Genomic DNA, 20,715 nt, shown 5'->3' on the forward strand with positions numbered 1-20,715 from the left:
GCACAAGTTTTGGAGGGCTTTAGTTTTCATGTTTGGACTATAGGGTGTAGAATAAATCATTTGACAAGGAGACATTATGGATAATTTTTACAAAAATGACAAGTGATTTTTAATGCTGGGTCAAAATGCTGCATTCTTTACTCAAAGAAAACTCCCCCCTGAAGCAAACCAGAGTTTTGTCTGAGCAAGCAGTATGGAATGGGAACTTTTCTTCATAAACTCACTATGTTGTTTTTTTTTTAAGAATATAGAGAAAAATAAGTGTCCTATCTCGGAAGATGTCTCCCAAAGATTTTAAAGCATTGGATAACTGGATGATGGATTACCTAGAAGCAGAAAAAGGATGTTCCCCTTGTTATATGCAGGCTATCCACAAGCGTGGGTATTAAAATATCTTAACATTTTCAGTGATAGCAAGGAATAAATAGTGAACCACTGTAATTAATAACAATTAAAGCTGTTTGACTGATCATATCTTCTGGCCTGTGGAATGTCTTATGTGCAGGTGTATGCATTAGTGGAATCCATTAAATTCATATATTTCAACAGATAGTAATTTACAGTCTTTTATAAGATCTGTCATGAAACACAGTAGAAGATATAGGATTGTCTCAGTGCATTACATAGCAAATTGTACTCCCCTTCCCTATGAAATGACTTGACTTTACAGACTAAATATGAATGTCAATGCATTGGACAGTCACATTAGGTATATCTTTTGCTCTCCCATCACCTGGGAATATGTGGCATAAACCTTTTATCACCGGCAAAGCAGAGAACAAGTGAGCAATATTCAAAGTGGCTGGAGGAAAAAAAAATGTGTGGGAGTTCTATCCATTTCATTTTACACATAAAAAGAGCAGGTGATTGAGTGTGTAACCCTCATTTATGAATTGTATTGGCTTTCCTATTAGTTACTAACTATTCTTTTCAACTCATATTTGTTTGTTTTTTTCTATTTCACGCCCTCCCACATCCCCTCTACCTCCTGTGAGCCTGGAGAAACCAAGAGCCATTCTTAAAGCAGCTTCCACACCAGACTCAGAGGCCTACTCGCCTCTCGCTGTAGGCACTTATCACTCAGGAGTGTGAGTAGCACAGCCTCACCTTATGCTGGCCAGTAGGAGAAGCACATGTGAGTTAGGAAATATGGACTAGTTACAAACAGAGTACTGGGACTCCTGGGTCCAAAATCCAGATGGCTATGAATGTCTGTGTACCTTGTGGAAGCCACATAAATCTTTATAATAATATGTACCATGGGTGGTTTTTTACTCAGTTGACTGTTATGAAGATTATTTCAAAGTTCTTTATAACACTTTGAATATATAAAACAGCATATTAATTATGATTATGAATTGTCTAATTATGTATTAAGGAGGAGCAAGCTAGTTCAGAGAAAACACTAATACACCCAACACCAAGAACCTTCACCTATTTTTACAATTGAATTCACCATCAAACCTCTGAGGTACTAGCTCTTCCACTGCCATCCTCTATCCCTTAACTGAAATGGAGGTGTCAAAATATCATCAGCATTATCTGACTGTGACTAGAATTTAATCAACCCTAAGAGGTGGAATGTGGGACACAGATCTACTTGGTGGACATAAAGACCAGAATAGGGAACAGCTGACTGGTAACACTTTATATTGGAGGGACATAGCAGGCCACATTGGCTCCTGTTTAATTCAGTGAGCATTGGCTTTGGCCCTTCGTTAGGGGTGGGGGGAGCAGGTCCATTGTTGAAGGCCAAAGCAGTAGAGGACGGGAGCACCACTGAGGTTGGAATAATGCTACTTAGCTCTTTCACCTAGCACTCTACGTTGTTAAAGTGGGATGACGGCATAGGGTGAATATAAAGAAAAATGGAGAGACAAGCAGTGGAATAGGCGGGAAACAATCTATAGGGAAAGGTGAAACCCCAAGGGAGGGGCAGCAAGAACATGAGTAGGAAAGAGAAGAGCACTTCCCCTACCTATGTGGGTAATGCAGAGAAGGAAAGGAGGAAGGTGGCATGAGAGAGAGAAAGAGAGAGAGATAGAGATTGAGATATCACAAACAGAACAGAATTCACAGGAAAGTAACTAGACTGATGAAGGGACTGGAGGGAATGAATCACAAGGAAAGATGAAAATAAATAAATATGCATTCTCTGATTAACTGATGACTAACAGGGGACATGAGGACTCCCTATAAGTGTTTGAAGGATGTTTGTTATGGGTGTCTTTCTGAAGATCGAGATGCCTTTGGGATGTGTAACAAAAATAAACAGACGACTGAAACCAGCAACTGCCCAGCCAGCTAAATACTAAGGAAAGATGGCTCTCTGGAGGTGAAGTGTTGTACAACCGGCACAGATATGGGACACAAAGGAAAGCTACCTAACAAAGCATGGTTGGACTGTGAAATAAACTAGGGGAGTGATGAGACCCCCATTGATAGGAATGTTCAAAAATTAAACTACCAACATACACAGAATATACTAGAGGGGACAGTACAGAACTGACAGAGTATGGACTAAAAAATTGAGGACCAAACACTCAGCTGGTTCAAATCCACATAGGTCCAATGACTTCCATAGAGTTATGCTGATTGATACCAGCTGATGATCTTTCCTTCAGTTTTTTCCATCTCTGTTTCCAATTCCTCAGTACCAAGATCACAGACGAAAGTGGAATGACAAGATGAACAGATAATGGCCACCCTCACTTCACCCCTATGACACTATTCTAGAAAATGCTACATTCCAAGATTTGACATAAAAGCCTTTGGATTTGGGGGAAAGTTCTTTTGAAAAGCATGCTGCAAGAGGGCTGCTCTTACAGGTGGAATAACCATGAGTTGAAAATTGCTGTTAAACTAAAGAGACAATAGGACGCATGTGGATGCCAGAAATTGCTCTTTCTCTAAGACAGACAAGCCCGTATTTTGGAGGAAACAGCTGCTGGTGCACCTGCAGTCAGGTCACTGTCAGAAGAAGGGAATCAAGAGATGCTTTGAGCAATGTGTGAAAGAGAAATAATTAATATTCTGCCATGCCCTCTCCACTTCTCCTTCAAATGCCTAGGATTTAGAGAGATGCCTTAGCTAAGAGATGAAGGCTACGGGGTTGATGCTGAGGAATTCAGAAGAGCTGTAACAGTGACAATAAGACTGAAGGGCGGTTGTAACTTTGGACTGACATTGAGAGCTTCCTTAAAAGAAGCTTGATAAGGTCAAATTAATAAACTTGGGAGCTGCTCAAGAGGAAACCAAATTCTACAGCTGTGAGACATTTTGACAGATAATTAGCATAAAACAGGGCAACTGCCCCACCACATAGAAAGCAAAATTGCAATTGCAAATAATCCTTAGCCTGAATTCGTCAAAACTATGGCCCACAGTTTGCCCTTGGATTCATGTGGATACACACATGAATCCAAGGACACAGTTTGGATCATTGTTTAATGAACTGAGATCAGCTCATAATTATTTCAAGTCAATAAGAATGGTGCTCACACATCTTGTGGTGGCACCTTTTTTTTTTAAAGGCTGCAGAGGACTTACAGCATCATCATGTTAAAGCAGTGCAAAATTTGATGGTCTTGGCTAGTTCATAAGGGGCTTACTATTTGTTTGGGTGTATGTGGCTTTGTTGTGCAATGTCCTTGTTTTGTGGACTTGTCTGCTGCAACCTTCACTGACCACCAACTCCCCTATCCTAAGCTACTAGATTTCCTTCAGATGGTGGCAACTTTTGTTCCACACTAAACAGTCATTTGTAGTGTCTGATCTGAGTGCACTCTTTCAACTGTCTGGGGTGGAATTCTGCAAATGTTCCACTCTTAGACCAAGCTCTGGGCTACGATACTTGTTTGTTTTCTTTACAGCCCTTCCTATTAAACCAAGCCAATGTTTTCCAGCAGCTTCACGTCCCTTGTACCATGTAGATCGGTTACCTTCTTAGTTGTTAGATTCAGATGCTCTTCTGGGAAGAATGTGTCCACCTTTACACTCAAAATCAAATAAGTGTGTTGGCCTGGGTATTGTGATGTCATAAATACTATCAAAGCAATCTCCAAAGGGGAGGGACTGTTGAACTCACAGCTGCACACTGCTCTTTGGATTTAGGCACTGGATAAAGGTACTGGTTTCTCTTTCATGTGTAATACTACCTTGTACTTTTATAGCACCTGTCACTGGTGGATCATGGAGTGCTTTACAAACATCATTGATTTTTGCCACACAACTACCCCTGTTATATAGGGTGGTGGTAGCATCCCTATTTTACAGATGAAGAAACTGAGACACCGAGGGTGAACTTCACCCCGTATCAAGTGTCAGAACAAGATCTATGCCCTATTATGCCATCAAAATAAGATGTAAGTGGTGTCAAGGTCTAGCACTAGCTCTCTGCACAGGGGTGAGTTTCACACAGCAAGCCAGACACCAAACTGATGAGTCCATCTGTATGCAATCCTGATGCAGGCCAACCCTCGGTTCTCATTGAATTCAGTGGGAGATGAGGTTGTGTAACAGTCCACAAGAAGTGTGCAAGTATCAGGTGTTAGGAATGAACTTGGCACTTACCATTTGTCATACAGTGCAGGATGTATATGTGTGTGAGCTTTCAGTTATGTCAGAAAAAGCAGTAAACCTAAAGCCTCTGAAATGTCTTCCTATACCTTACAGTGGGGAAGGGAGATGATAATATCCATGGGATGTTTTCCAGTTGCTGCTTCCTGGGGAAAGAGGAGGATTTTTTTAATTGGCTTGAGTGAAAAGGCCAGACTCTGTAACAGGTGGCCAGTGAAAAAGATATGTCCCAAGATACTCGGTTAAAGTATCTGTCGTTCTTATTCCCTAAGAGCAGAGCCAGTGTCCTCTTGGCAAATCTTTGCACCAGGACTTCAACAGCTATTAACCAGAAGACAGACCTACCTAATGGTGAGAAGAATGAAGCGCTCCCAGTAGAACAGACTCATTCATCCCTCACCCAAGAGGAAAACCATTTTAAACATTACCTGTCTAGTGACTGATTGACTGCGGTACTCAGCATTGTGCTTGGCAGTTAGAGGACAAAAAAATAAGTGTAATAACCAAATAACCAAACACCTAGTAATCTAGGATATAGAAAAGATTTAGCAAGTGAGATTGACAAACAAAGGAGGGAGAATGGAGGCCAATAAGGATAAAGGTTTAAAAAAATGGTGCTAATGTAGCTATGTGGCCCTTACATCGTGCAGGCTACGATATATGCCTGAGAGTACATGCAAGTGTGTGTGCATATTTGTACGCATGCTCACATCTTTATTTTTTTTAAAATTGTCACCCAGGATAAGTGTGAAAAACTGTTACTTTCAGGACCAAAATAAGAGCTCTAGACATAGAACCTATATCAATGGTCGTGAAGTAAATGCTTTTACATCATTTTGCAAGGGCAACATGCAATTTAATGGGAAGGAGGAAGCCAAAAGATAAGACCAAACTATCAGCTAATGCTTCAGGTCTCAATGGAACTCAGAAGTGCATGGGCCACGGTGAAAATAAAATGGGGAATTGAAGAGACGACATAAACAAAACACTTTCACTTGTCTACTAAAAACGCTCCTTGGCTTTATTAGTAGTTGCACTCCGGCAGTGCCTAGAGCCTCTGTTGATTGGTACTTTACGAATACAGAATAACAAATAGTCCTGGCCTCAAAGAGTTGACATTCTCAATAGACAACAGAGACAGAGGTGAGTCAACCTGCCCAAGCCTTACAAAGCAGGCCATTGTGTGAGCCATGACGAGAACCCAGGTTCTCATCCTGTTAGTTATCTCCTGGATCATGCTGTTCAGTTTGGATCAGTTTTTACTTTATCCAAACTTGTTCAACCATCACTAAGCCAGTGCACCTTCATTAAACAGCAGTTCTGCCACACGTCACGCTTGCATAAAAGTATAAAAATAATTATATTTCTTGCCAGTTCAAAGGCTCAAATTTCAGTGTTTCCCCTCAGGCTCATTTTTCATTTGCATCCTGAGCTATGAAAAGTTGGAACTCAGCTGCATCAGAAAGGTAAAAGACCAGAGGAGAAAGGAAAGAAGAATGAAATGAGTGAATCCGGGAGGTAGCAGGGGGTAGGGGTGGGAGAGGCATAATGGTAAGTGTCTATGTTGACCACTGCCTTCAATTAATTAATATAAAAGAATTCATAGATTCTAATGCCAGAAGGGGAAGCATTGTGATGATCTAATCTGACGTCTTGCATATCATAGGCCATAGAAGTTCTGTGAAATAATTCCTGTTGTCATATTGGATCAGACCCATGCTCCATCTAGCCCAGTATCCTGTCTCCAACCGTGGGCAGTATCAGATGCTTCATGAAGCAGTTGTGGAATAGCTTGCCCACAGGGACAGTTCCTTCCTGATCCCCATGAGTACAAGGTTAACTTATGCCCTGAAGCATGAAGGTGTCAGTTTGTAAGATGATCAGATACAAAGTGATGACTGTGGTACAAAAAACCTGGGTAAACATTCATAACATACAAGTTTTATACATTGATACATACCACAACTGCCTCCTCCTTTCTTTCTTTTGGCAATTAAAAGGATAATTAAATCCCATGCTTTTGAGTGATAGGCTGCAAGGAACAGAGAGGAATTCCCCTCCACATTTCCCCAGTCAACTATCCAGTGAGCATAGCATGAGGTTCTTTCCCACCTTGCCTTGGATATGGGTCGTTGCTCTGGGCAGGATACAAGATGGTGGTGGATCAATGCTCCAGTCTGGCAATCCCCAAAGTATGCATTTCTTTCACAAAGGAGTGTTCACCTGTCACTGTTCCAGTGAAATTGATTATATTGACTGACATCTTTACTTTCCCACCCACCTCTCCTCGAAGATACATTCGTTTTATTACTGCGAGAGTTAAGTGAACAATGCAGGATTTGACTAATGAGGAGGTTTGTTAATTGAATCCTTCAATTTTGCGTGCAGGAGCTGGAAGCAAGTTTATTTCTTGAACATTCACTTGGAGTTTTGAAGCTGACAATCCCCAGCCCTCTTTCCTACCCGCTCCCACTTGTCTCCATTCACCACTCCAAACCCTGTGCTGTGAGCTGCTGTGGAAAGAGCAGGAAGGACCAATGTCCATGGCAGGTATCAGAATAGCAACCGTGTTAGTCTGTATCAGCAAAAAGAACAGAAGTACTTGTGGCACCTTAGAGACTAACAAGTTTATTTGAGCATAAGCTTTCGTGGGCTACAGCCCACTTCATCAGATGCATAGACTGGACCATACAGGATTTCCACTCCATGCAGTTAAATGCAGTGCCTTGCATAATGACAGGTTTCAGAATAGCAGCTGTGTTAGTCTGTATCCACAAAAAGAACACGTGTGGTTTGAAAATACATTAAATAAGAAATCCTCATTCCCTGTTCATAGGGACATATGAAGCCTAGAAGCCAGGGTAATATGAATAGTTTTGAGATTCAGGACTTGATTCTTCATTGACTTGCCCTTGTGCAATTATTTACAACAATGCAAAGTGGAAGTGCAATGATGTTGTTCGAATTTGGTCGCATTTTACATCCCTTTGCTAGTGCTGTAAATCACAACACAAGGGCTGGACAATGATGAATGAGGCTCCCGTGTTGAATATTTTGTACAGATCCTGCTCCCCAGATTTTACTTCTGATAAACGTTTCCAATAGGTAGACTTTTTGTTAGAGAAACTTTTAAAAATAGACAAACAAAAGGGTGAAGTACCTTTTCAATAAGAAGTGCAGTGTAAGATCTTTGCAAAACTAGCAAGCATGCTTTGCATACGTGTGTGCAAAAGAAAATATTTGTAATGCTCCTGTTTATCCGTATATCTCCCAGCAGACCTCTTTGTAAGTCTGCTTCTGTGCCCATCGCTTTGTGTCTATCAGTCTGTTTTTCTTCCAGCCACCTCTTTTGTTATGTACATGCTGTCTCCTTCAAAAATCCCTTATGCTTGTTTTCCAGACGCATTTATTTATGTTCCCTCGCTAATTGAAAATCTCATATTTGAAGTTATTATTCTGATTGATGTCTGTCATTTTGATCAAGCAGTTGCTCACAGATGCTTTGCTAGTACAATTGTGCTTGTTAGTTTATCACCATCCATCTCCCTCCTGACCTTCTGTGATGTTTGGTAGCAAAGCCATTAGGTATCTCCTGCAAACAGAAATGATTGGCCATACTCTCGCATAACTGTAGCTGCAAAGACGTGGATGCCCTGTGCTTGCTGCAGAAGCCTTCTCCTATCCATGACAATGTATTCTAACATAAATTCCTTTCTATATTAGCCAGATGTTCAGATCCGGGACAAACAGTATTTCCAAGTATAGACCTGAGCTCAAACTATTACCTATGCATCCACAAGCTACCATGACAACTGTGGCCTGCAGGGATGGCAAAGGCTGAGTGCCCCCAGAGGGAAAAGCATTCTCAACATGAGAGGAAGGAAGGTCCAATGGTTACAGAACTAGCCCAAGACTTAGGAGATACAGGTTCAGTTCCCTGCTCATGCCTAGGCTTTCTGTGTGACTCTGGGCAAGTCACTTAGTCTCTGTGCTTCAGTTTCCTCATCTGCAAAATGGGGATAATATCCCTGCCCTCATAGGAGCATTGTAAGGATAAATATTTAAGATTGTTATCAGATCAAATACTACAGTGATGGGGGGCACAGAGGTTTCATAGACCAGCAGGAATGGGCCCCCACCTATGGGATACTCTACCAGAGATGGTTAGACTGGGACTGACTCCAATGATGTTCAAGATACAGCTGTATCATCTCCCAGAGGGACACCTGCAATGGGGCGTGCTGCAGAGAAGGAAGAAGGCAAAAGAACATTCTGAAAATAGAGAAGGAAGAAGAAAAAGTGAATCCAAAACTCCCAAGGGAAAGTGGGAGATGATGGAAGTGAAGTCCTTTGTGGGCACCTTAAAAATGCTACTTCATTGTTCTATGGCAATAGAAATAAGGGGTTTTGAAGCATCTGTTAGCTTAGGGGTAGCCAACCTATGGCACACGTGCCGAAGGCAGCACTCGAGCTGATTTTCAGTGGCACTCACACTACCCGGGTCTTGGCCACCAGTCCAGGGGGCTCTGCATTTTAATTTAATTTTAAATGAAGCTTTTTAAACATTTTAGAAATCTTATTTACTTTACATACAACAATAGTTTAATTATATATTATAGACTTGTAGAAAGAGGCCTTATAAAAACGTTAAAATGTATTACTGGCACACAAAACATTAAATTAGACTGAATAAATGAAGACTCAGCACACCACTTCTGAAAGGTTGCTGGCCCTTGTTAGCTAGATAGGTGCTGGATCACACTTGTGTTGGGAAGTATTAGGGGTCTGTTATGATTGCTCCCAGCTGCAACGGAACCACTTAAAAAACCATGGGTGACTATACAACTGTAAATACGGCATGCATGGCTTGAAATAGCCAAGGAGGATGTCAGTGTTGCTGAATACCTTCCTGCAGGATTGGTTAACCTGGATGTTCAAATGTCCTTCAAACAAGAGTTGGTATGTCAAAAGTCAATATACAGAAGTGGGGCTATTCCAGGAACACAGACACACATGACTGCAGTGAAACAAAAACCATGGGCCATCTGCTGAATTACTGGAGGAACTATGCTCAATAGAAATTCTCACAAGGCTACAGGGGGACAAACTCATGTGCCCAACAGTGGAAAAAACTCTATGATTGTGGTGGAAAGACACAAGAATAATAATTCAATTTTGTTCTAATAGGGTAGAAAGTTATTTTTTATTGATTATTTATTGTTGTGGTGCCCAGAAGTGCCAGTCATGGACCAGAACCCAGTCTGCCAGGTGCTATACAAACACAGCAATCCCCATGCATTCCATGGGGAAATTCGTGTCTAATAGTGCAAGTATTGCAATGGAAGAGGATGAATTATAGTTCTGTCATGTTTTCCAGTTACCAGGTTAAACTGGCTCCTAACCCTAATAGTGGTTGATCATTAAGATTAGACTTTTCCATTCACAATTTTAATTTGTCCCTCGTGCAAAAAGAAAAAAAAGTAATGGTTGCAGAGTTTGTTTATTTAAGTCAGAGATGTGGGTGAGTAATAACCAGACTGAAGAATAAACTTAGCAGCAGTAGGTCTGCCCTAGGGCTCGACTCAAATTCATTTTAATTTCACATTTTTTCTTATCTTCATCCCTGTCCCATGCACAGGAATTAGCTGCAATTTATCATCATGGCTCGCTCATCTTCGAAGTCACAGATCCATTGTGAGACAGTCATTCAGGTGCCCCTGGCCATGTAGTCAGTATTTTGCAAAAGTTGCAATGGGAAATCAGAGATTATCCACAAGTTAAGGCTTCGAAGACCACAGATAGCATTAGCTCAAAATCTCATGTACATTGAGAGAACAGCTAAGAAGTTGCTAAAACAGTGACATAGACAAGTCACTGGGTTCCATGTCTTCCAGGCATAGAGCTAGACTAAGCCACTAGGCCATGTGTGTTACAGGTCTCTGTTCCTATTCCTCAGAGAATGAGTCTCTCGCAGCCACAGGGAATTTTAGCTTATGAGGTAGTGACTTGTGCTTTTAATGCTGAGGATTCATCGTTCCATCCTTAATGTGCCAGCCAAGATGACACCCTCACATTTAGTAAAAAATCTATAGCACTCAGAATGCTCGTTTTGGGTTAGGATTGGATTAGGTTGTGGACTGGATTAGGATTGGATTACTGATCTTGGGCCAGGTTTTGATACCTGTAACACACTGACCAGCGTCTAACTCCTGCTTTAGCCTCATAGACTTCAGTGGGAATACTTATGCTGTAACAGTAAACGTGAATGTGAAGGCATCTGGCAATCCTTAGGATATCATTAGCGATGACAGCCTCGTCATCAGATATCCGCTCCACCCTCATGGCCAGGCGAATCGCGATTGTATGGTCCTGGGTGATTAGAATGTGAGACCAAAGATCAGCCTGGAGATATCTATCTGCTCCCTATTATGACAGTTTCTGAGGTAAAAAATATCCAGTTTCAGGTTATCTGAGGCTACCTGCCATCAGACAAAACAATATGTAAAATAGCCAGAAAGATAATTCTACTTGGAAAATAAACCCATAATGTTCTCCTCTTGCATTTCTTGATTTCATGTCTTTGACATGATTTATCCCTTACAATCAGATCACTAAACTGGGAACTGATAGTGTATTTTAAGTAAATTACAATAGAATTCAACATGTATCAATAATATTTGAAGATGTCTTTAACTAGAAACCAAATCCTTTGAGTGATTAACTCCAAACCTCTTTTTATTATTATTATTATTTCTTGCAGTACTTGCAGATGGAACTTTTAACCAGTCAAGGGAAAGTCTATTATTTCCATCTCCTTTCTAAATACTCTAAAGAATTCTGTCGTTCATAATAGCTTTGTTTACTGCGTAGTACGGCATGTTCTAATTATCACCTCTGCCTCACTAACCATACGGTTTATATTCTCACACTCATCAGTTATTTTTATGCCCCCTGCAGAAATGAAGAGAACATTAATAAGCATAATTCTTTCTGGGTAACATTTTGGCTGAAATTATGAGTAATATAGGGGATAATGTGGTAAAGCATTGAAATTCAGCTTTAGCTAGATCCTCCTAGCAGAAGCTCTGTCTTTCTTTCTTTTTCTTTAGAATGGTTATAATGCATGGGTTGCAAACATCATTTTATTCTTGACTGGGGCGAGGAGGGCCTAATAGCAAATTACCGGATCAGTTGAATGAGTTGAAGAGAGATATTTTTTAAACAAAGGGTCAAAAATAAAGTATGAGCAAGTGAGTAATGAGACTGACTTTGATATACATACAATGCCCTTCCCAACAGTAGATCATTCACTTTAATGGGGTAACTCAAGCTCTAAGGTTCAACATAAGTAAAGGAACCTCAGTCTGGCAAAGTAAATATAGAGAAGCTTATCTGCTAAATTATGCCACTGTTACACACAATGCGCAATATTTTACTCCATGAGTTGTTGCACTGAAATCAATGGGATGACCTATAGAGTACTACTCAGTGTGAATGATGGTGGCTGAAGCGGGCTCCATGGTCCATTCGGCAATCAAAAGGAGGTTGATATGAAGCTGTTGGTTTTGAGACAAAGGCTGTGGCTTCCTAAAGGTTTGTATGGTGCCTAGAAAAAAAAGGGTCTCAGTTATTAACGGAGCCCCTCAATGCTCTCACAAAACACATCATTGTGTGTGTATTTAATTATGATATTGCTAACATGCCTCCCTTGGGTGCAGTATTGAGCATGGTGACTTGCCTATTTGCTGAGAAGAAAGAGTAGCATCAAGAAGGTTTAATGCCTAGAGAGGGGCATGTGTGCACTGTTGATTGGTTGCTATTTCTGGCATGTTATCCAGATCTGGAAAATGGATACCATATTTTCATATATCCATCAGGGTGGGCCAATTGGATTGAATAAAATCTGACACAAACTTTTTTCCAGAACTTTAAATGAATCAAACCTGTAGGATTTTGAAATCTGAAAACAATTCAGCAAACTTTTTTTTCTTCCGTCTTCCCCGAGACATTTGAGGCCAGTACTGAAATCTTTATGACAAGTGCAAACCTGTAAGGAAACACACTTATCACTTATACTTAATAGGAATAAACAGGTATTGTGTGGATATATATTTACTTTATAAAAAATATGAAGAACAACCTTCAGATCACTCTGTTCACCTGCACAATGAGTCATCTGTAAAGCTTCCTCCCAAACTCCAGTAGAACAAAATTTCATTGCTCACAATTTTTTTCAAACTAGCTGTCAGTTGTTACTATCAGCAGTGATTACACATAAGCAAGAGTTGTGATTCATCAAAGCAGATAGAATCATCATGGATGTCTAACATTCCTTGTTCCAAGGTCAGATAGTATGAAGCTAGGACAACTTTATGCGCCAATCTGTGTCTAGGTTTATTTATGGTCATTCATTTGCTGTTATATTATTACAGAAAAGAATAAAATACACATGCAATTGAACAGATATATCCTAAATATATTCACATATGAATAATGAACATCTATATACATATGTACATTTTGCTATGTATATTCTGCATTTTGAGAGAACTTTATATATCAAGATATCTCAGAGCAGCTTAAAAGCCATACACATATTCCTGTATTAGGTATTGTTTTAATATTTACCTTTTGCTTAAATGCTAAACTCCTCAAGAATTATTTATCTAGCACTGTGGAGCCCTCATGATTGGAGAATCTGGGCATTATTAATATCTAATTAATAATAATTACAGATGGATAACTTGAGGTAGAGAGAGATTAACTTACTGAATCTCGTATAGCAGGCAAAGGGCTGAGCTGGAAATTTGCCCTAAAAGTCTTAAACTCTATTTTGTGTCTCAGTCAGTAGATCCCCCATTCAAACTCCATTGCAGATGAGAAAAGATTTTGTTCAGTACACCTTAAGATCTCATCTATCCACTGATAATATCCATTATACAAACTGGAGGGTTTTCTGCCATTTACCCTCTTAGCCTCCTAATCCTAACTATTCCCCTCTAGATTAGGGTAGCCTTTAAAAAAATTACTTAATCCTGCAGGGAGTTCAAATAGCCAATGTCTGACCCAAGATACTTCTTTTCTGAAAGATTACATAATATCCATAATTAGATAAATGTTATCAAAAGTACAGCATGTCACATCCTGCAAAACCGTATTCATGACATCCACCACGATTCCAAAATTCAGCACTGTGTGCCCCTTTGGGTGCTATTCACAAATATCTGTGTGAAGAGGATTTTGCTCAAACATTGTCAGGACGATGGCTGCTTTTTACATGCATTCCCATATTTCCATAAATCGGTATTTGTTTTGTTTTACAGGCCAGAATGATCATCTAGTCTGACCTTCTTTGTACCCAGGCTGTAGAATTTCATCGAGTGATTCATGCAGTGGAGGGAATTTTTTTTTTGCCTACCAAGATAAGTGAACATCATCAAGCCCTCTGCCTTGTGTTTTGAGCAAGAGCACCCATTGTTTAGTGTTTATTGCTTGTGAGTTCTCCTTTCAAAAAAGATTTCAGTCCTCCAACTGAGGAGCAGAAACAATGTGAAATGATTTAACTATTTGCACACCATAAATAACAGCAGAGAGTGAAGAGCTAAACTGGACATTTTATGAACAGCTCATAGGCCAAAGATTGTTCATCCAAAATGTGCATTCAGACAGTTAGCGACAAAGAACATATTTGCCGAAATGAGGATTGTTTCATGCATAATTCATGAAAAGAAGTAAGGGCTAAATTTGTAGATAATATTATGTTCATCAAATAATTTGACAAGCTCTAATCAAGAGATAGAAGGGGAGACAAAAATGGCTCTTGCAAGCACTGATTTTTACAAAACCTGGAAGGCAGAGAAAGGACATAGAGAGCATGGAGTGGCAGAAATTGAATGGTAATGCTGTTAGTTTGATATAGCATGTTACACTCCGGAATCTCAAAGCACTTTCTAGACTTTAAATTCATTCTTACAAAAGAATTCTTTCTCCTGCAAAGAAGCTAAGTATCATATCCATTTTTCCGATAATCAGAATAATCAGAGAGACAATAACTTGTCTTCGGTTACATAGTAAGACAGAGAGAAAGCCAGGAACAGAACCCCGAAGTCAGGATTTCCGGTCTCTTAGTTGAGGAATCAGGACAGGAAGGAAACACTTTCCTTTACCAACAAGAATAACTTACTATTTCACGGCTTTGTCTATTTTTTTAAGCACCTGTTGTTTTTCACTTTCATTAACTCGCACTGAGCTTGCTCTGGGCTCACATTCTTGAAGCACGTGGAACACATTTCATTTCTCAAAGCTATCACAGCTCTTATTCTGCATGTCATTTGACTTCAAAAGAGACCGAAAAACATATATCAGATCTTCTGCAGTATTCCATAGAGAGTTCACTTGGCACTTCAGTCACTTAGGCATGATCTATGCTCTCAACAGTTAAAGATAATGACTTCAGGAATAATCTTTCATAGGTTTTATATTAAATGAGACTAAAGTGAAGTACATTGTTATTTGCACAGTGCTTACAGTAACCTTAAAGGTGGAGATGATCAAATTTCATGACCTTTATGTTTAATTCCTTTTACTTTGTAAAAATTCTGTGTCTGTCTATATACACACGACATACAAACATACACACACTGAGTAATTCTACTCTTCATACACTATTCACCTAATCCTGCAGCCAGTGAAGTCACAATACGACGTACATTTTTTATAAAGTGCTTGTGCCTTACTGATGTGCATTAGGTGACTTAAACTTTCAAATTACGCATGTATAAAAATATGTGAAAACTTGTAAAAATGTGGGCCTAAATATTTTTTCTATTGACTTCACTGATTGGAAGCAGGATTGGAACCTTTGCATATCAGATACAGGTTTATTCTTTGCTTCCTCTAACATTGCTGATATGCATTGTTAAGTTGTTGCTATATTGCATGCCAGCAATGCCTATATTTCAATCATACTTTTGCAAATTATTCACAATAACAATTGTATTGTGTGCAGGGAGAGAGAGAGAGAGAGAGATCTCAGTGATAAATTGTATAGCTTGGTTGAATTTGTTGTTGGTTTTGACATATACTTATAAAGCCCTAGACTTGAGATCTGCCTCTGCAATTCTCCTATAGTATAAACCCTTCATTTCATACTAACCCTGATGGCTCACAAAATATACATCCAGGACTGGATATTAACTTGCCTGAATTTCAGACTGGTGTAATTTTCTAGGGAAAGGAGGGAAGATTTTTGTAGTAAGTTGTGATGTGCTATTTGGTTTCATTTCTTTTTTTCAGTGGAGGCTGCTGTGAAGCTACTTTGATGTAGGATTGTTAGAAGTAGTCCTGGAATTGCTGGATCAGCGGGCAAGGAAGCAGATGACTCAGTCAAAGGTACAAGACAAATGCAATTTATCACACACGTCAAATATATGAATGTGCCAAACATGATACCCACAAATGATGCCAGCACAGTCAGTCTTTGTTGTCCCGTGGTCAGAAATGTTCCTATAAATTGCCTTCACAAATTCTCCCTTTCTGCTTCTCTGTGCATGAGAAGAGATCACTCTGAATATCTGCAAAGCTGCTGCACTATCCTCCTTCAAATCCTTCCTTACTGTGATGCCTACAAGATACTCAGCCATGGCAAGGGAGTAATGCATTTTAAAACACTTGTGCAGCCTGGGTAATTGTAAGTTAATTGCTTAATTACGTACAGAATTGAAGCAATCAACTCATTGTTACTTTGCATTCCTCTCAGCCCCTATCTGTGTGTCATATTTCCCTGTTGCCCCTCTCATCTTATACATGGGATATGTCTACCCTGAAGCTGGAGATGGTACTGCAGCTTGTATAGAGACAGCCTGGGCTAGTAGTGTTCAAACGAACACAGTTAAAAATAGCAGTGGAAAACACAGCACTGTGGGCTTCAGTGCTAGTTCTGAAAGTATGTCCTATGCACTCGTGTTCATAGCTGGCTTCTGTACTGGACCATCTTCACTGCTATCTTTAGCCTTGCTGGCCAAATTAAGTCTAGCTTGGCTATGACTATCTGAGCTGCAATCACTGCTCTGGTTGCAGCATGGATATTCTCTGAAATTGTAAGCTCTTTGGGGCAGGTCAATCTCTTTAAGTGTATAATGAGATCTGGTCTCTTACTGGGGTCTGTAGGACCCCCGGCTATGTGAATAAATAATAGCCACACGAGGAAACAAGATGTACCCCAGCTTCTTAAGGTTGATGCACTCGCCAGTGTAGACTTCTGAAACCTGCTAATATGGGCTGACATAACAAATTAACAAGGGAAGTTCACCGAAGGGCAATCCTGCAAAAGTGTGCCAAAGAAATTAGTATTCATTCTGCAACCTTGTCTCCAGTTTGTGCGAAGTTGATGGTTGGAGATTACACTTTCATTAAAAATTGACAATGTGTTAAATGCTAATCAAAACTGCTTGTCCTTTCTACCACTGTTTATCTTGCGGGAGGGGAGAGGGAGGGGGGAGTGGAAAAATAGAAAAGAAAAGAGAGAGCAAAACATAAAAGAATCCCGACTTTGAACTGCAACAAATAATCTCTCTCTTCCCTCCCGCCCTCCTTCTGTGTAGTACAGATAAGAGCTATGCAGATTGAATGTCAGGACCCCAGCAGCAAGAGGGAAAGCTCCATTTCAGGACTTCAGGATGCTCTTTGTGAGAAGAGAAGGTAAAAAGCCAGCAGTCTTAGAAGGCAAAGAGAAGAGAAAGCTGCAGAGTTTGCTTTTCAGTGCCAATACAATTGTAAAATGTTTATATTTTTTTCCCATGAAGGGAGAAAATATAGCAGTCCAAGCAAACAAGCTTTAAAAAAAGCCTTAAAATCATATGCATTGATAGACCATGATATTTATTGTCACTAATCCTCAGACACAACATATTATTTAAGGAGCTAGCTGGAGGAATAAAACATCTCCTCTAAATATGGTAGGAAATAGAACCACTCTCTCTGTATCTTCTGTCTTCTCTGCTCCTCCACAACCCTGCCAGCCCCAGCAGTGGAAAAGGAAGTTAAAATGAAAAAAGGGAGTGAAATTGGTTTTTTCCACTTTCTTAACTTTTTTTTTTTACTTTTTACAACCTTCTCCCACTGTAACGATGTAAAAAAATAAATAAAATAAAATAAAATATTCCCATTGAAACAAAAAAAATGATTCCATCAATTAAAAAAAAAAGTTGACGAAAATGTTTGCTTTGATGAAAAAGGTATTTTCCATTTTGAAAAAAGAACAGGTTGGACATTTTCTGTTCAATGTACTATTATGATAGCCATGTTGGCTCCAGGGTATTAGAGAGACAAGGTGGATGAGGTAACTTTTTTTGGTCAGACCTGAAGAAGAGGTCTGCGTAAGCTCGAAAGCTTGTCTCTCTCACCAACAGAAGTCGGTCCAGTAACAGATACTACTTCACACACCTTGTCTCTCTAGCAACCTGTTCTACTCCAGTTAACCCAAAGACAGTCATGTCAGCCATAGGAACAGAAGAAGCCAAAGCAGAGGCTGCTGCACTGGGTGGAGAGGGCTAAAATGGAGCTCAGTTGGGGCCACCCCTTCCACAGCAACCCCTGGATCCAGAACTGTGCTGAGAACCCTCCTCATAAGGTGGGTTCACTAGGACTCCCCCACTCCCCCATTAAAACTCATTTGTAATATCAGTGAGTTATAGCAGATATTGATTTTGGTTTGGGTATTCAGATTAGTATAGCTGATTACACAATGGCTGCTCTATGTAGCCTGGGAAATAGGTCTGAATGGTACCCGCTTAACTACTATAGGAGAACTAATATGTAAACATTGGCCTTTTTTTTTTCCTGTTAGCCATGTATAGGTTAGTATTTGAAACCTGGCTGCCTATATCTAGGCACCTAACTATGTGGCTTTAGGATCATACATTTAGGCAACCAGATTTGAACTAGTGGGCCAAATTCTTAGCTGTTGTAAATCCATTGACTTCCTGGGAGCTGCACCCATCTACATCAGCTGAGAATCTGGCCCCGCAAGTTTAATATGTTCCTTAGCCAAGAATTATTTTTAAAGTCTATAGGTAAATACAGAGATAACCCAAACTCCACCCAAGGCAGATTTTGAGCAAGATGGGAGAATTGTGCTACAGGAAGGTTCCACCCTCCCAACCTCCTAACTGAGCTGTAAAGCAGAGATTCCTACCTTTTGCAGTTGCTACAGGACATGGGGCACATTTTCACCAGAATATCTGTGTTAATTTGAGAGTTCTGGCCAAGTTCCTTTACAATGGGCCTCTTTTAAATCACCCCCTCCCACCCCTGCACCTTCCATTAGATCAAGGATTGTCCACTTCCTGTTCTGCAATATTATAAAGTATTTGTGGGTGCTGTTAAATATCATGTTCCATCCCCAGAAGTGACAGCATGTCAGGACAGGCTGAAGGTATGTAAAACTTTTCTAAAGTGTGTTCCTTAGGGTTGCCATATGGAATGTAAGAGGCTATTATTATGAAATCCTAGTCTGCTGTGGAATTAGTATCCCAAAGCAGGGACTGAAATAAATATAGCCTTGGGGGAGGGAGATAAAATTTAATAATATTTCAAGCATTTTTTTATTTTAAATTAAAATGCATAGTCTAGACCATGTTTCAATTATCAGCTCAACATTACTCTTTAAGCAAATGACTAGAGTTAACAAGAGAGCTACTACATTTTGAATACATTGATTTTCTGCTTGGTGTAAACCCTAAATAGCTGATTAGAAAGCTGTGAATCAGAAGGACTCAGTGTACCTTATATACCCAGCAATAAATTACAAGCTGAAAGCTGTACCAATCTTTGAAGGAGAAATGTATTCTAAGCACATGACTGTGGAACTTAAAATGTATAAATGTTAATCGTGTACCAGCACTATCTGCCAATTTAAGAAATAGTCCACATTTTGATATGCATATCAAGCTAATGCAGAAAACGAGTGAGCTTAAAGGTATAAAGAGACCTCAGATTTATTGAAAGAAAAAATAGCTTGGTTGAATTTGTTGTTGGTTTGACATATACTTATAAAGCCCTACTTTGAAATGACTACTTAATTGACAACCTATAATTGGAATTTATGCTATGTTACATTTACTCCCCCTGTTTACCCCTCCCTCCTGGCCAATCACTCTCGGGATTAGTTGCATCCTCACCTCTGGTCCAGAAAATTGAAACTTCAAGTGCTACATTGACTGGGCCAAGTTAATTTCTGGTGTAATTCCACTGATGTCAATGGAGTTATTCCAGGAATGCATTTAGGTGCATGATACAGGCATGTTATTTAGTGCTGATCCTGAAGTACCATGTAGGATGGAGGGGGAGTAACTATCTTGTATTTGGAGAGGGAAAACTGATATGCTGTTATAGGTGGAATGACTAAAATGAGATGCTGAAGTCCCTTCCAGCTACCTGTCTCTCTGTCATAGTCTTATACTGGTTCTGTCTATCTAGCTGTCCATCTACCTTAATTAGCTGTCTGTTTATACATCTTGATCCTTCATAATGGTTATATATACACACAACTGTCTGTCTATCTCCTGCATCTAGTTGTCTATCTATGTATCTGGATACTTAGAAAAGTTCTATCCATCTATCACGTATCTATTGTTTCTATAGTGCCAATTACTGTAGCAACTCTATCTCCGATTAATGACTAGATAAACATATGCATGCAGTGTGGTTGTAGCTATGTTGGTCTCAGAATATTAAAGAGTCAAGGTGGGTGAGGTAATGTCTTTTAATTGGTCCACTAAAAGGTACTACTGTACTTCACCCACTCTAGACTCTCTAGATAAATATTTGATAGTCTGTAAGTTTTTTGGGACAGGAACCATCTGTTCATTATAAGTGCCTACAGCACCCAGCACCGTGAGTCCTGATTCCAGATTGGAGCCACTGGGAATGACTGAAATAGCAATATTACTATGACTAATAGTCTTTGATGTGGCAGACAAAGATTTCATCTGTGAAGTCCTACAGGTTCTGGCATTCATATCCCTATGATATTCCCTGCACAGTAGGAAGACTGTAAGGTGTGAACTGGGAGGGTGTTTGCTATTCGGATCCCACTAGTCTCCAAGAACCCTGGTTTCAAGTTGGGGTGCCGAAACT

The sequence above is a fragment of the Gopherus flavomarginatus genome, chromosome 3 (assembly GCF_025201925.1).
Source record: "Gopherus flavomarginatus isolate rGopFla2 chromosome 3, rGopFla2.mat.asm, whole genome shotgun sequence".
NCBI classification, from domain to species: domain Eukaryota; kingdom Metazoa; phylum Chordata; order Testudines; family Testudinidae; genus Gopherus; species Gopherus flavomarginatus.